Source organism: Castor canadensis, chromosome 4 (assembly GCF_047511655.1).
Source record: "Castor canadensis chromosome 4, mCasCan1.hap1v2, whole genome shotgun sequence".
NCBI classification, from domain to species: Eukaryota; Metazoa; Chordata; class Mammalia; order Rodentia; family Castoridae; genus Castor; species Castor canadensis.
Genome location: NC_133389.1, coordinates 131474048 through 131490933, shown reverse-complemented (window position 1 = coordinate 131490933; position 16886 = coordinate 131474048). Strand labels below are relative to the sequence as shown.

Genomic DNA, 16886 nt, shown 5'->3' with positions numbered 1-16886 from the left:
CCAAGGACTTCAAGCATTTTACCTGTAAGATGAGGAAAGATAACAAATAAGAGCTTCCTATCCATCGTGGACCTTACCATTAAGTGCCATACGATCCCCGTGCCATTCTCCCTCCCTGAATTTGGTTGAAGAAAATGAGGTCTCAAATAAAAGGGCATTTTGGCTTCACTTAGGCCATTAGCCATAACCTCTCATAGTTTCTCCCACGTGCCTGCCATATCAACCCAGCCACCCCGCCTCAAGACATTATAAGTAGTGGACTTATCTTCCAAATGGAAGTGATTCTGCTATTGCTGGTATTTTTAAAGAATAAAAAAGAAAGAAAATTATCAAGGATACAGATGCTTATCTGATTCTCCAACTTTTTTTAAATAAAAAAAGTGAATTCCATCTTACCAATGGTCAGATTACTAGCTCAACCAATTTATTAGTTATTATTCCATGAAGGTAGGCACAACCTTAACCTGTGGCAGAAAATTGTTGGGTCCAAGTTAGATTTAATATGAGCTTTTCAAAGGAAAGGATGTTAGTAGCTCAAGAAGCAACAAAATTTAATATTTAATGTTCATTTCAGCCCTTTCCGCCTCTTTATTGTCAGGGCATATATTCGAAAAATTAAAATGATAATAGTTACCTTCTTCTAAAAAGACAATTACAGAAGAGGAAAGTAATGATGTGTGGTAGTACAAGTTGCTTTTAAGAGGAAAAGTGGCATGATTATGTTAATAATGAATATATCAGAGTAATTTGGATGCTTAATTGAATAGCAAAGCTATTTTCTGCTTTCCACTGAAAAATTATCTCAAACCCTAATAATTTAAACTAAAGAGAAAAATTCTGGAAACAGAATTTCTATGGGTATTTCTAATGTTGGTAATGTCTGTACCCCAGAGATCTTATTTTGCCTTTAGCAAAGTACTTAACAATCCCAGTGGAGTATCCAGAGAACAAAATATTTCCCTATTTTCAATGGCAAGAAAATAATCATGTGGAAAAAAGCTTTAACTCCCAAAAGACATCTAGGTTCCCAAACCATGCGCAGAGTATTTCTTATGAGAACGAAGGCATTCAGGAAAGAGAAGAAGAGGTAGATTTAAGCCAGGTAAAGATCTGCCTGTGGTTGCTATCTGTGTTGCTCTCTCAGGTGGGCACCATGTGGTTAAAGGCAGGAAAAAAGTGGTAGAATTTCCTGAGGGATGTTGCTAAGAATGTTCTCCTCAACACCTATCTTTCAGCCACCTAGCTAGTGTCCAAAAGAGTGATGATGGTATGTGCCAAGAAAACTCCTGGGCACTGGCTTCTGTGTTCACGACATGTGACATTTGCCTTCACTGAAGGATGACCCTTTAGAGCATGAAACACTAAAACATTTCACCCTTGGTCTGACTTTCATAAATCTGTTGGTTTTTTGGTACTGACTAAATCTCTAGCCCAAGGAAGGCGTATTTTTGTACTATTTCTGTTTATTGAGCTAGAAATGACTATACTAGGATTAGAATCTATTAACAGTATACTTAAAAGTCATATTAAAAGTGCCTTAAATAAGGGATAGTGAGGTTTACAGCTGTTAAGCTGAGTCTTTACTCAGAATGCACTTAAAATATTTCAAATAAATGATGTATAACATTAAATTTGCCATTTTAACCATTTGTAAGGGTACAATTCTGTGGCATTAATTACATTCATGGTATGTGTAATCATCATCATGGCCTATTTAAAAAAACATTTCATCACCCCAAACAGGAACTTTGAACCATAATAGTAACTCCTATTATTACCTCTACTTGAAACCTAGAATGTTCTCCCTGTGAACCTGTCTAAGTACTTCATATAAGTAGAATCATACAATACTGTCTTTTTGTTTCTCAATTATTTCACTTAGCATATCATGTTTTGTATACAAGATTTGTATATCTTGTTGCATGTATCATAATTTAATTTCTTTTGAATAATGAATAATAATAATGAATAGATGAATAATGAATGATAATTCATTATAATGAAATAAGCATCCCTTATCTGAAATGCTTGGAACCAGAAATGCTTCTAATTTTCAGTTTTTTTAGGATTTTGGAATATTTGCATATACTTGATGAGATCTCTTGGATACAGGATCCAAGTATAAATCATATGTGTTTCAGATGTACATCATACACATAGCTTACAGGTAATTTTAGACAATACTTTTTATGTACCTGAATTTTGACTGTGACCTATCACATAAGATCAGGTGTGGAATTTTCCATTTTGGGGATCATGCCAGTGCTTAAAACGTTTGGGGATTTGGAGCATTTCTAACTTCAGAAACAACTTTTTTCTGGTGACACAGAGAATTAAACTCAGGGCAACCCTGACTATAGTCCTGGTTTCAGATGTTTTGGTTTGGGATGTTCAACCTGCATTACACTCTGTTCATTCATCTGTCTATGGACACTTGAGTTGCCCCCGCTTTTTGTTCTTGTGACTAATGCTACAGTAAACATCGATATACAAGTACTTGTTTAAGTGCCTGTTTTTAGTTCTTTGCAGTGAATACAACAGTGCAATCACTGGGTAATATGACATTCCTATGTTTAACTTTTTGAGGAAACACTACAATGTTTTCCTTAGCAGCTATGTCATTTTACATTTTCACCAGCAAAGTACAAACATTCCAACTTTTCCACATCCCGCCAAAACTTATTTTCTTTTGTTAAAAAATTATAGTCATTCTACTATATATAAAGTGTATCTCATTATGGTTTTGATTTGTATTTCCTAATTGATGAATGATGTTGAGCATCTTGTCATGTGTTTATTGGCCAGTTGCCTATTTTCTTGTATGAAATATCTGTTGAAGTTATTTGCCCATTTTAAAGCAAGTTTTGTTTTTATTGTTGAACTGTAGGAGGTGTATATATAATAATATGCATATTATTGCATTTAATAATATGTTTTATATATAACATGTATTACCCTTATCAGATAGGTGATTGCCAAATATTTCTGCCATTTTGTTGCTTTTTACCTTCTGGATATCTCCTTTAAGATTGTCTTTTAAAGCTGTGTTATTTGAATTATAAATATTTATACATTAGAGAAAATTTTATAGCATGTGTGTTTTGAATGTGATGGAATCCTTTCACTGTTGAAAGAGCACTAATCTAGATTACATATCTGTGTTTTAGTAGAGTTTTACCCTAAATGTTTACTTCATGAGGAGATCTGTTTTCTCTGCTTCCCTTCTCTCTGATAGACTCATAAATTTGGGAATTCTATTCTCTTAGAATATCCTGTGTAGCTATCTGAAACAAACAAAAATGTCTTTTTCAAAATCAAAACAAAGGAAGGTAGAATGGGTCCTATTTGGGGGTTGGTACCAGTGAGAAGGAGGAGGGTATAAGGAAAGTGTGAAGGAGGGTGAATATGGTAGACATATTATGTACTCATGTATGAAAATGGCAAAATGAGACCTATTGAAACTATTCTAAGAAGGGATCTGGGGGATAAATGAGAGTAATGGAGGTGGTGAATCTAACTAAGATATATTGTAAGCACTTTTGTAAATGGCACACGGTACCCCTGGAACAACAGTAACATGCTAATAAAAATAAAATGGCATTTCAAAAAGGAAGTGTTAGGGACACTTCTACCATTTCTTCTCTTCACTTTTTCTTTCCTGGAAAGAATGAGAAGCATGTGTTACGTGGCTGGTGAGATTTGGGGAATGAGTAACTTCAATGGGGAGGCCAGACTCAAAGACTCTCTCTGAAGCCCCTGCCTGCTCACAGCCTATAGTTTCTTTACTTTCTCTGCTGCTGACCTGGCCAGCTGGCCCTGTGGGCAGACACAGGTCACAATCTCACCTGGGACACTGTGCCTCAGATACAATTCTCTGTGCAGGCAAGTCCCAGGGACTAGATTTTAGGGATAAAAAATAGAAAGTCAAACCCTCCAGTCCATATTCACCAATAATCAGAATAAATATATTGATCCATACTTGACCCTGATGTCTATTCCTCAATCAATTTGAAATCTTAAAGGTAGAGGGCTGAGATCAACTGATATCTTCCAAATTCTAGCACAGAGTTATCTATGATTCAAATGGATTTGTGTCTTAATGTTCAACTCATGTAAATTATCTTCCTTAGTTTTTACTGATAATTTTGAAGAAAGTTCCTAAAACAAAGAAGGAACATTGTAGGATTCCAGAAGAAGCTGCTATTAATGGGCAGTTTAATTTCTCTTTTAGGATTTTGAAATTGAGAAATTTTTTCTACTAAAAATAGTCTCAAAACTATGAAGCATCTAAACTTCTAGTGACTTTCCCTGTTTCAGTTGACATTTTTCTAGTCAACACTCTTTCCTAGATGTTCATTTTGAAGGAGTAGGGGGGAGCTATGGGGTGATTCAAGAGGCTCAAATTTGGATAGCATTCTTTAGATATGGACAGTGTCATGGATAATCTTGTAAATTATTGCTTTTATAAGTAGAAGTGAGATTGTCTTAGTCTATTTGTGATGGATACTGTAACAAAATGCCACAGAGAGGGTAATTTATAAAGGTTAAACTCGGGGTCTGTCTCTCTCTCACACTTGCTAGGCATGCTGACAATCCTATTTTTCACAGTTTTGGAGGCTGGGGAATCTAAAGTCAGGATACTGATGGTGAGGACCTACTGTCTATGCTTCCAAGATGGCATCTTGTTGCTACATCTTCCAAAGAGAAAGAACCCTGTAGCTTCACATGAAAGAAGGCATGGAAGGGGCAAAAAAGAAAACAAAAGGTGTCAAACTCCTCTGTAAAGCTCTTCTACAGTGGTATTAGTCCATTTAGAAGGGCAGAGACCTCATGAGCTGACATCTCCTCAAAGGCTCTACCTCCCAATATTGTTGTATGAGGGATTTAGTTTCCAACATATTCAGACCATAGTAGAAATGTTGGTTTAAGACATTCTACAGAATCTGTAATGTTACTGTCATTTGTTCCTGCTAAGTAGGAAATCAAACAATGTTCATAATCAATAAATTGTTGATATGATTGATTGGGGGGTAAATAAAAGGAGGAATTTTTGTAGACATAGAAATCAAAGAGTAACCTGTCTTGGCTCAGCAGTCAAAATTGGGCTCTGTGGCAGAATCTGAAGGGCCTTTGGGGCACATGAGACATACATTGTATTTCTTTGTGGCTGAGACACCAAGTAAGAGAGGCATCCTCCACATTTCTGCAAAGAACAGAGCATGGTGGGATTATAGCAGGTACTGACAACTCTTGACAGCTTTGGAAAAACCCAATACATAGCTTTGGTAGATTAAAGATGGCTTTGATTATTTGGCCCTTCTCCCACTGAGAATGAAGGTCTATGCCACTTGCCCTAAAATTAGACAAATCCCTTCCCTAATATACAGTATAGAGGATGCTGTGCCAGTTTATAGGTCCAGGCCTCAAAAGACTGACTGCTTTTATTTCATATGATTTAGAATGGTCACTCTTAGAGCACACCCAACTAGTGAGGAAGTCAGGGAACACAGTAAGGGGCCAAGTGGAGAGGTACTCAGGTTTCTCAGCAGCAGTTCTGGCTGATAGCCCAGCAAACAGCTAACTAACTTGCCAACCATGTTAAACTTCCCAGCCTGCCTGTGTGGAAGACAGATAGGTCTTGTCCACCAAGCCCTGGACAAACCAGACAGAATAAATGATTGCTATTTTAAGCAACTAGAATTTGGAGTGGTTTGTTACATAGAAATAGCTGACTAGACCAGAGGGCAGCAGCACTGGTGGTATCTGCTATGGATTTTGAAGGCAGCACTCATGAAAGAAAAGGCATAGGCAGAAGAAAATAAGAATTTTCATGGCAAAAAAAAAAAAAAAGAGAAATGAAACAGAATTTCTCTAAAATGAAAGATGGCATGATAGTCCTAATGATGAGTAAAATGAAAATTCTGATGTTTGTGATTTACTTTTTGAAGAATAAATGAAAGTATATTAAAAATATGTCTATTTGATATTAAACTGTTTGGTTTGCATTCTGATATAGTTTCTTGATGAGGAGGGAAATGTTTATAATTATAATTCTTCACAGGAATATGCACAGAATATTATGGATATATGTGGAAGGAATGACTAACTCTCCCAGGGAAATCAAGAGAAGCATGGCAGAGAAAGTGATGTGTGAACTTTCCTGGAAATGAATATCAGTTTTCTGGACACTGTAGATAAATTTAAAGGACCAGCAATGGACTGAGAGAAAAATGTTTGCAATTTACATAATAGTCAAACATTATAATAATACTTCATATTGACATGGATAAAAGTAAACAAAAAAACAACTAAAAACAGACAAATTCATAGAAGAGAGCTCTAACAGCAATAGTGGTCAAAGTAATGAAACTTAATAATATACAAAAAGATATACTATGCTTAAGATACTTATATACTATACCTACAAATTAAACTATTGGTAATATCTAATGAGGGTGAGAAGATGAGGAAAGGAACCTTTTGCTAGACGACTGGTGAGACTGGAGTGGTGAACCCATTTGGAGAGTGGGAAGCCTTAAAATGTAAAATGCTCACATCCTGTGATACAGCACTCTTACTTGTTGCATCTGTTCTTGGAAATGGAAGCACTACTGAGGGTGCTTTTGCTGTAATACAGGGCCTCTTTTTAAAATGTTAAAAGAATAACTTAACTGGAAACAAACAATATTCAACAATAGGGAATACACTTACAAATCAATCATTTATGGTTCCTTCATACTGTGGAATGTTATTCTGAGCCCCAGGCTTCTAGTTAAACTCTTAGGTGCTTAAGCTAGTGCTGCTTGGGCTTTCTGTAATTTGCCACCAAATTCTTCATCAACTAAAACCTGATCCAAGACCAGGATCAAAATTACCATTTTTGACACCATGGGACTGTAGCCTCCAAGGTATTATTTATTTAGAAAATAATCTCTAAAAATTAAATCTAGACCCAAACATTTTCATGACAAGTAAAACGCATAGTACTTATTGGTAATGGCAAAAAGGGTCTTTTTCTGAGATTTGGATTGACAGGACAGAACTCTGACAGTTTAAGAAATGTAGGTGCATTTATGATGGGAAGACAAAGTGGTAGAACATGACTTACCATCTCCACTGCCACCTTTCAATGCTTCAGGCTTATATTAATATTAGGATAATAGATCCTTCTGCTCAGGAGATGACATGCATACATATTGTGCTTAACTGAGAATGAAGGGTTTTTCTTTTGCTCTGTTTTGCTTGTTTTAAGTCCGCTACAACTCCTGCCTGATTTGCCGTACCTCAAATGCATCTTTTCTGTAGGGTTTTCCTTGGATATGTAAGACATAAATGTGCAAATCTGAAGAGGTTTTCAAATGACATGATATGTTATTTTCATAACAACTTCATGTAGCTATTAGGCCGTGGGAGTATAAGACAAACTTTTGATTCCTATCACATACTTGCCTCTCAGGCCTTTGAGTGAGATTAGAATTTTTGTCTTTTTCTGGTTCTAGCTTCAGACAAGATGGAATGAGCTCTCTCCATGCTGTCTCCATTAATGTTACATAAACCCCTGGTGGGATGCAGGTCTGCAGAGGATGCTGATGAGTGGTTTAGGGAAAGAGATTAGAATTCCATATGCCACCAAACGAGCACTGTTTTCATTTATTCTCCTCCAATATTTCCCAGGTTGGTTTCAAAGGCAGATGGACACCTTAATGTCTCTATCATATACAGTCTACACAGTAGGAAAAAAGACCTCCAAGGGATAGAGTAGAAGAGGAAAATTCCTGCTTTTGTTTTCTGCCTCCTGTGCGTCTTCTGTCTCTGCCCCACCCAAGGCCATCTCATGATGGCAGTGTGCAGATGCCTAACCCTCTGAGCACAAGAACCTCTCTGAGCAGAGGGGCCATGGCTCCAGTGCTTGGGGTGAATTCACATCACTTTTTTCTCTCCCTCTATCCTTTCCATAACTTGGGGAGACAGACTGGTAGGAAGTGCATGGCAGTGACCAGCATAAAGCCTTCGCTTCAAGTAAGAGGCCAGTGAGGTTGGCTTTCCCAATATAAATTTCAGGCACTGAGTGAACCAGGAAAGTGAGAAGTCCAGAAGGCAAGAGAGCAGTTTTGCCTCCCAGCTACTCAACTAATTCACGTAGATGAAGACCTGATTTTCTTAAAAGAAAACATCCTTACTCTGCCAGTAGACAGGGAACTCCAAAGAACCACAAGTTCTTAAATTCAGTTTCAAAGAACATACTTTTCACTTTAAGAGCCAACCCAAAACACCTCCCAAGTTTTCCATAATTGGAACTAGTGAAACCCAAACCACCCCAGGCTGTTGCTGACTGCTTTCTGAGTGCCTGAGATTCTTTGGTTCAGTGATCCCATAGGACATTAAACTTTTATTAACATGTTGAAAAGAAAATACTTTGCTAGTATGTTACACATCTTAGAACAGTTATAAATAGAAATAAATAATGCTAACCACAAGTGCAAATGACATTTGTAATTTAAAATGTTTTGGTAGCCACATACAAATTTTAGAGCATAAAATGCTTATATAGGAAACAATAAATATCTCAAATTGACCTAAGCTTAAGAAACTAGAAAAATAAGAGTAAATTAAAACCAAAGCAAGCAGAATGTCAACAAAAAAGAATGGAAATCAATGCAATTGCAAACAGAAAAACAGTAGAGAAAATCAATAAAACCAAAAGCTGTTTCTTTAAAGGGGTGAATTAAATTGAAAAACCTCTACCCAGACTGTGAAAGAAAAAAGATTAAAAATCACTAATATTAGACATAAAAGATGGGTATTACAATGAACTCACAGTCATTAAAAGTACATGAAGAAAATAGCATGAGCATCTCTATGCATGTGAATCCAACAACTGAGATAAAATGAAGCAGTTACTTGAAAGCCAGATTGAAAGTAGATTGAATTATCTAATCTACTCAAAAAGAAAAGTAAAAAGAATGAAGTGAAAGTAATGTAATAGTATGCTTAATTTACCTCAATATATACAAAATATTATAATTTTACTGCATAACCATTATAAAATTACTGATGAAATATTTAATCTTTTTTTGCACTAAAATTTCAAAACCCAGTAAGACATCATGATTTGCACTAGACATGTTTTGAATGGCCAGTGGCTTCCATTAATCCAATATGGTAGATTTACAAGAAGTCTAAGCCTTTTGGGAGTTTCTTTTTGTTTGTTTCTTTTTTTGTTTTTGGCTCTCCAGAAGCTTATAAACAAGCTGATATATCCAAGGCCTGAAAAAGAAAATTTTGATATGGGATTACTTTTAGGGAAAAGATCTGAGAAAAAAAAAAAAAACCCAAACCAATAGGTCAAATTACTTCCAGTAGCAAAATTTTAAACCAATTAATAAAATAGTACTATTAGGTATGATCATAGGAGGAGTAAAAATATTTTTCCTAGTGTAACATTTAAAGAATATATGTATGAAATATTTATGCATGTGTTTGGTAACTGTTGTAATTGATTTTGCATTAAAAGTAATTTCTCCAGCCCAGTGCTGTTGGCTCACAGCTGTCATCCAAGCAACTGGGGAGGCTGAAATTAGGATGATCACAGTTCAAAAGTAACCCAGGCCATAATTTGAAAGACCTTTTCTCCAAAATAATCAGAGTAAAATGGACTGAAGGTATGGCTCAAGTGATAGCCTGCTTTGCAAGCAGGAAGCCCTCAGTTCAAACCTCAGTCTCATAAAAAAATAAATAATTTCTCTAAAACAAAGAAATTTTAAAAGCATTGTGAAAAAATGAAAAGAAAATCTTGGATTAATCCAGTTTGAAAGGTTGAGGATGACAGTAAAAGACAGGAATTAAATAGTGAATTGTCTGGTTACAAATTCTGGAATCATTACATATTTAATTAATAATTTATTAGTGTATATTAATTGCACAAAGAGGTTTTCATTATACTTTTATATGTAATTAATTTGTTGTTCATTGTTCATCCATTGCTCAAATATTTCCCAGTGGACTTCTTACGGTTATGTTGCTTAATGACGATAACATGGGAGATCAACTGCAACTCAGATTCTAACAGTAGCTGAAAGAACTGTTAGTATGCCTTGCTTAATTTTGTTTAATATTGGCTGACAGACCATTAAAGATTGTGTACTTTGTTACACAAGTGATGGATGTATACCAAGCAAGAATCTGCTTTCTGTTAGCATATTTGGAAAACTTGAACTAACTTTTTTGTATCACTTAATTTACTTATGAATGTTTTTGTATTTTGTATCTGAATACTTTTGTTTTTTAATTTTTTTGTATTTTACATCTGAATAGTTTTTATTTATGTTATAGATGATGGCCTGTGTCCTAAATAATAAACAGAAAGGGGGATTCAAATTCTATTGAAGAAATATAGGGTCCAAAACTTGAATGTTCCATGAATTTTTATTGCCACTCAATGTTTTTTGCTTGGATGAGCGAGAATTATAATCAGGATAGTGCACGTATAAATGTGATAAAGATTTAAATCTTTGAAAAAGTCTGCTTTTCAGGAGTATACTACTTACCTAGAAAAAGTTTTGGATAATTAATCAAGATTAGGAAAACAAAGAATTATAAATTCTGGATCTCTTTTTATCCCGAGAACAACAACAACAAAAACTTTCTATCATACCTGAAACTTACAGCTAGCATGCAGAAGATGTTATTTAAATATGAGGATACCAAACATTCAATTCTGAAATTCCCATCCTGTTTAATTCATTGTCATTTTGAGCAATTCCTTTGAATAGATCAGTTTCATATTTCTATCCAAAGCAAAACAAACATATAAATAAATCAACTAAGTAAACTTGCAAAAAGAATTTTACCATAGTTGCTACCCTTTTTTTTTTTTTTATCAATTTGTGGATCCAATATGTAGCTATCAGACATCCTCTGTGTACCCAGCTCAGAGTTGATGCACAAAGGGATATGAAACATTATAAAATAAAGTTACTATCCTTGGAAAGCTTGCAGAAGAAATAATGGTTACTACCTGTTGATCCTCTGCTAAGTGCCAGTCATCAAAGATGCATTAGTTATTTAATCCTCAAACCAACCTTGTGCAGTAGAAACTATTTATATAGAACAGATGAGTAAACACAGCCAGAAGTGGTTTATGCCGATGTCTTACAATGGCTTATGCCACTAAAATTCATTGCCACTCCAATTTATTGAAGGAGGTGTTATTGATGTTGAAAATGGAGGTATCCGATGATAGCTTAGGGAAGACTGCCTATACAACAAAGTGCTGACAGATGACCCATAGAGGAGTCAGCAGATCAAGAGAGGAGAGCATTTGTTTGGATTTCAAAGGAAGTGACTGAGTGATTGTAAGCATTGAAAGTCAGAGTGATATTCCAGATTAGAGGACCAGGTTAGCAAAACTGTTGAGATAAATACAGTAAGGTCCGTCTTATTCATGGATTTATTACATGCAGTATTGACTAAATGTGGGCAGAAAAAATAATAAAGAAAATCAAAAGAAATTTCCTAAACAAAAATTTTAAATTGCCTTGTATACATTCTGCTACACAGTTGAGGTAGAGAAGCTCTCAGTCAGTCGATTATTGTCAGTTTTGTTCAAACCGTTGTGCGATCTGCTGAGTGTTTTCCTGCCTGAATTTTGTGAAAATCTGCCTCCTCCAAAACAAGTGGTGCCCCAAAAGCAAGGTAAAAGTGAATGTGCTGAATCGAAGTGTTAAAGTGAAAATCTAGTATGGAGAGTGAGGTCTGGGGCTGAAAAGCACATTAGACTACACAGTTAGATTAATTATGGCCAAGATTGGGTTCTTAAAGTAGGGACGGATTTGGCAAAATAGAGTTTCACAATGGTCAGCTTTTATAACTACATGCAGCATGGAATTGAAAGGGAAATTTCTGGAGTTAAAAGATGTATATGGAAGCTATTAATAGACACTGGGATTAGACTAGGATTCTGAGTGAGAGAGTAAAAAGAATCAAATTTAAAAGTTTGTTATAGTAGTTATCACAGTTGTAGTAGTTATATTTGTGTAGTAGAAATGCATTTTACTGAATTAATGAATTATAAAGAAGCTATTTCAGAACCAATTTATTTTACATAGAAAGTAAGGGAATAGTCAAAGCATATTCCAAAATTTTAAGACTGTAGGATAAGAAGAAAGGTATCTCAGTGATAGTATTACATGTTTGCCAACAGGGTGCCATTTTGAATCAGAATGTCTTGTATATTTGGCAGATTGAAGGCCACTGATGTGTGCCTTAGGTACAGTGGTCTTGGGGAAGCCATTGTGCTGGGCATGGAGTTGTTGTATTGTAGTGAACAACTGTGAAGAGGAGAATCTGCAGGCTAAAAGTAAATCATTTCTCTGAAATCTGACTTGTTAGGGTGGGAGAAAGAAGAGGTGGAAGAATAAACAACCTTCACCCAAGAGGTGGAGGGTGAGTTAAGGATAGGTTTGTTTACTAGGACTCTGAATTTCCATGAGTTCAGTTGCAAAGTTTGGAAGTAAACGAAGCAGCAAGTGGAAGATATAAAGTAGATGACAAGAGGGTCTTACTCAAGTGACCAGGCATAGGAGGAATGTAAGAAAAGGTGGAGTTTGCGAGTCTTGATATTCCAAATGGTCACAATGCCATTGATCTTCTGGTATCCTACCTGGGCAGGTCTGGTGTGGTGACTGGATGCTCTGGTGTTCTCATTCTTATGACTGTTTCAGGTGACCAGTCAGAGGGAATGACATGAAAAAGAGCCATCTCCATAAGGAGCAGTTAGAGAAAGGAAGGCTTACATAGGTGGTTCCCAACCTGGCTGATGTTAGCTTCACCTGCATGCTTGAAAAGCAGCTCAGGACTCACATAACCAGGACCTAAACCTGAAGACCCAAAGGAAGGCCAGAACACCTGTGTTTTAAAAGTTTGCAGTAATTCTGATGTACAATGAAGAATAAGAAACTCTGGCCAAAATCAGAAGAAACACACCTCACTAAACAACCAAATTAAAGGTCTTGAACAGAGATGTCATCAATGGGATAGAAACAGGAACATGGAAAGTTAGAGGTAAAATATTCAGGGGAACATCACAAAACTTTGGGAAAAAGAAAATTTCAAGAGAGAAGTAGTAAATAACATCAGAAACAACAGACTGTTTAAGGAATCTGCCATTAGTTTTTGACAATGAGGAAATCCTTATTCTGTGAAACCTTTCTGGACCGTTCCCCATTTATGCTTTCAACCCTTTTCCTCTGAGCATCTTCTATAAATTGTTGCCTACCTACCTTTACTATAGTTTCTGTTTCATGAAAGATCTGCATATGTTTTGTTTTTATTTTCTTTGTTTGTGTACATATTTCTATACCTAGGGCCTAGCCCTGAGTTTGTATTATATGTTCAATAAATGTTTGTAGAATTGATGAAGAAAGACATGAATGAATGAATAAAATGAAAACATGTATCTATTATATAATCTCTGTGAAGTAACAAAAATAGTAGTTAATCTATGTAGGAACAAAAGAAATATGCAAAAAAGGGAAAAAAACAACAATAGTAGTGATTTAAATGGTATTCATATACCTTGCTGTTCTTATGCACAACAGTTGGTTTTAGGAAGACTCAATGAGACAGATAAATTATTAACATTATTAGCTCTTCTGATTTGTTATTACTTTTTTAACTGAAGGAGGATGGATTTCCAAGTAAATTATTGATATCCTTCTTTTACAAAGTCAGGCTGGCTTCTATGAAGCCTTCCCTGAGCTTTGACCACTCTCTACGTTCATTTTTTTCCCACTGTGCTTCCTTTGGGCTTCTTAATTCAGACCTGTATACAGTAGCAGTACAATGTCACATGAACAAGGTACTCATTCACGTGTGGCCTGTGTAATGTGCTCAAGCATGGCTCATACAGTATCACATCCATGTGATCTTGGGTACCTGGCACTTTGCCACTCCTAGTCCTCTATGAGACAAGACTCTGGACAGAGCAAGGCAGCTAGCACATGGCACCCAGAGCCCTAAGACTCTTCCTCATCATTTAGCATAATTTTATGTATGTATGTATGTATTTATGTGACACTGGGATTTAAACTCAGGGCCTTGCCCTTGCTAGGTAGATATTCAACCATTTGAACTACACCCCAGCCTAAGCATCATTTTAAATATTGGTTTGCTTAATTTTTAAAGTATATATATATATATATATACTTTAAAGTATATATATATATATAAATATATAAAGTATATATATATAAATATATAAAGTATATATATATATATATATATATATATTTCTCATGAAACTTTCTTCTAGGTGGAGATTGTGTTGGCACATATTAAGTTTTCTGGGTAATTTTTGTCTAAATTAGTTGTGAGAGTGTTTTGGAGCCTAAATCATGATATATGCATGAATATAATAAGGTGGATATTTATTGTTTGCTATTTGTTAAATACTTTTTAAAATTAAACATGTAATTTCAAATATATTTAAATGTTTGAAATCTATTATTTATCTTTAAAATAGTCATCTGAGGTAAGTTCTATCTTTAACTTAGCAGGTGAGCTCTGCCTGCCTAGATATGAGCTCCAGGTTACCACTTTGTTGTGTAACTATGGGAAAGTTACTTACTCTCTCGGCCTCAGTTTCTACATCTGTAAAATGGGGCCAATAATTATGTCCCAATTTATAAGGGAAAACATGAGAATTCAATGACTTGAAACAGTCAAAGCATTTAGAACAGGGCTTTACACATAGTGGGTGTTGGATGATTGTTACCCAACAGTATTTTTAATCCCTATTTTCAAAATTAAGAAGCTAATGCAGACACAAAATGAATTATCTGCCTTGTTTGTACAGCTGGGAAGCAGTTGGCTTAGAACTCCAGTCTGGTGAGTTGCCTTTATGCTATACCCTTACCCAGTATGCTGTAAGCCCTGTGATCATTGGCTGGGCTAAAAGAGCCCACTCACTGAGGGAAGTTGTAAGAATGGTCTGAGTCACTTCTCAGCTGACTAAAGAGGACTACTCAATAATATCAGTGTTGCAGCTGCAAGGCTCATAGCAGCAGGGTGGCTCTGTTGTAGCAGGCTAAAGTCCATGTTTCCTGAATGCGTGCTCTGTGCTTGGCATTGCGAGGGACGTGAAAGAAGTGTAAGAGGCACTTTTGGCTGCCAGAAATTTATAATGTATAATGTATGAAAACAAAATGACCCAGGAAGGCCCATGAAGCAATTAAATAACAGTGAAATCACAACATCAAGGCAATGAATGATCAATTAAGTTCCCAGATGAAAGATGCTGATAGTGAAACTACCATAGGCAAATTCAGGAGAAAAAAACAAATTAATTTAGCTGGAATGGTTTCATGGAGAAGGTGAAATTTAAGGTCACTCTTGAAATATGAGATTGTGGGAGTAAGTAGTGTGAAAGACCAGTTTCTGGGAGGGAAGAGTATAACTTTCCAAGTCAGAAGTGGCTGTCTCTTTGCTCTGCTTTGGCTTCATCCTGTGAACAGATGTTAGTTTAAAATTTGTATTTATTTTCTCTTCTGCTTGGTACCAAAACTTCCTAATGTTCTAGTTTTCATCAAGTCTTAGGAAATGTGTCATTCTCTTTGTTGTCATTGTTGTTTTCATCAAGTGTGCTGCAGTTCAAATTCCCCAGTTAAATACACAACAGCATTCTTGATAAGGCCCAGGCCTCTGTTTTTTTGAGTCACATAAAAGAGCTTTGAAGGAAAGGTAGTGAAATCTAAATAAATCCAAGGGTACCGACAACTCCCTCAAACAACAAAAACAATATTAAGAATCTAAGCTGTGCACCTGTAGACTAGGTCTAATTACATTATTTACTCATTTCGTAGAGCAGACTTGGAAGAGTCATTTATATGCAAATGCCAAAGAAGAAAAAATTAAGAAAATGAATTTATGAAAAGTAATGTAGGTATTTTGGGTGCATTTGAAATGTTTTAAGATACAATCTTTTATGTACCAAAGAAATGTTTTTGAATAACAATTATTTTGCAGTACATTGAGAAGAAAATATCTGAAGATATTAATTGTAAAGGGACTGTGTTGTAACTTTGAAAGGTAAAAGTTCTTTTGGCATTTCCATTACGAATTGATTGCTTATGGCCTTTTAAATGATTCTAGTTGAAAAAGAAACAAAAAATTCCTTATTTCTTTTTTAATCCCAATTGACTGATTTAGTACAATGTCAGAATTATTCGAGTCGGTTTTAAAATTTTTGCGTCTCTCTGTTACTGCTTTTGTTACTGACATTTCCTAGTGATAACAGAACTATTCGATGTTTTATTAACTTAGCTTTATCCCAGGAACCTCTGAAAGTCAAAGCTGTCGGGGAGAGGACGTGTCTAGTCAGGATGTGGTCCTGGAGGCTGTCAGCAGCCCATTCTCTGCAGCTTTGATTTCCAGCTGGAAGCCAACCAGAAACCTAGGTCTGTCCCTTCTGCTGGGTGCCAGCTTGGATTAAGGGTGGCTCATACAAAGAGGGAGGGTAGAAATACCACCACACAGAATGTGCACTTACATTTCACAGCCAGAATTAAGAGGCGGTGTGTCTCTGGAAGTAAGAGGCATAGGCAAGGACTTCCTCATAGAACCCCAGCAGCTCAGCAACTAAGAGAAAGCATAGTAGATGGATGGAACTGGAGAACACCATCCTGAGCGAGGTTAGCCAGGCCCAGAAGACCAAAAGTCGTGTGTTCTCCCTCATAGGTGGACTTTAGATCTAGGGCAAATACAGCAATGGGATTAGACTTTGGTCACATGATAAGGCGAGAGCACAAAAGGGAGTTATGAGGCTAGGTAAGAAACCCAAAAAACATGGTAGCATTTGATGTCCTCATTGCAAAGGAACTAATGCAGAA

At 35.9% G+C, this 16886-nt stretch overlaps 1 protein-coding gene and 1 long non-coding RNA gene across 10 annotated transcripts in view; one reads left to right on the top strand and one right to left on the bottom strand.

Annotated features, from left to right (window-relative positions):
* Ccdc141 (coiled-coil domain containing 141) overlaps nucleotides 1-16886 on the top strand; it is a 185997-nt gene that overhangs the window by 4718 nt on the left and 164393 nt on the right. The gene's annotated exons all lie outside the window — the stretch shown is intronic.
* On the bottom strand, nucleotides 7501-16721 carry LOC141422599 (uncharacterized). Its single transcript, XR_012447279.1, has 3 exons — nucleotides 16547-16721; nucleotides 10655-10787; nucleotides 7501-9267 (listed from the first exon to the last, which is right to left on the bottom strand). It is a non-coding gene; the product is annotated as an uncharacterized lncRNA (long non-coding RNA).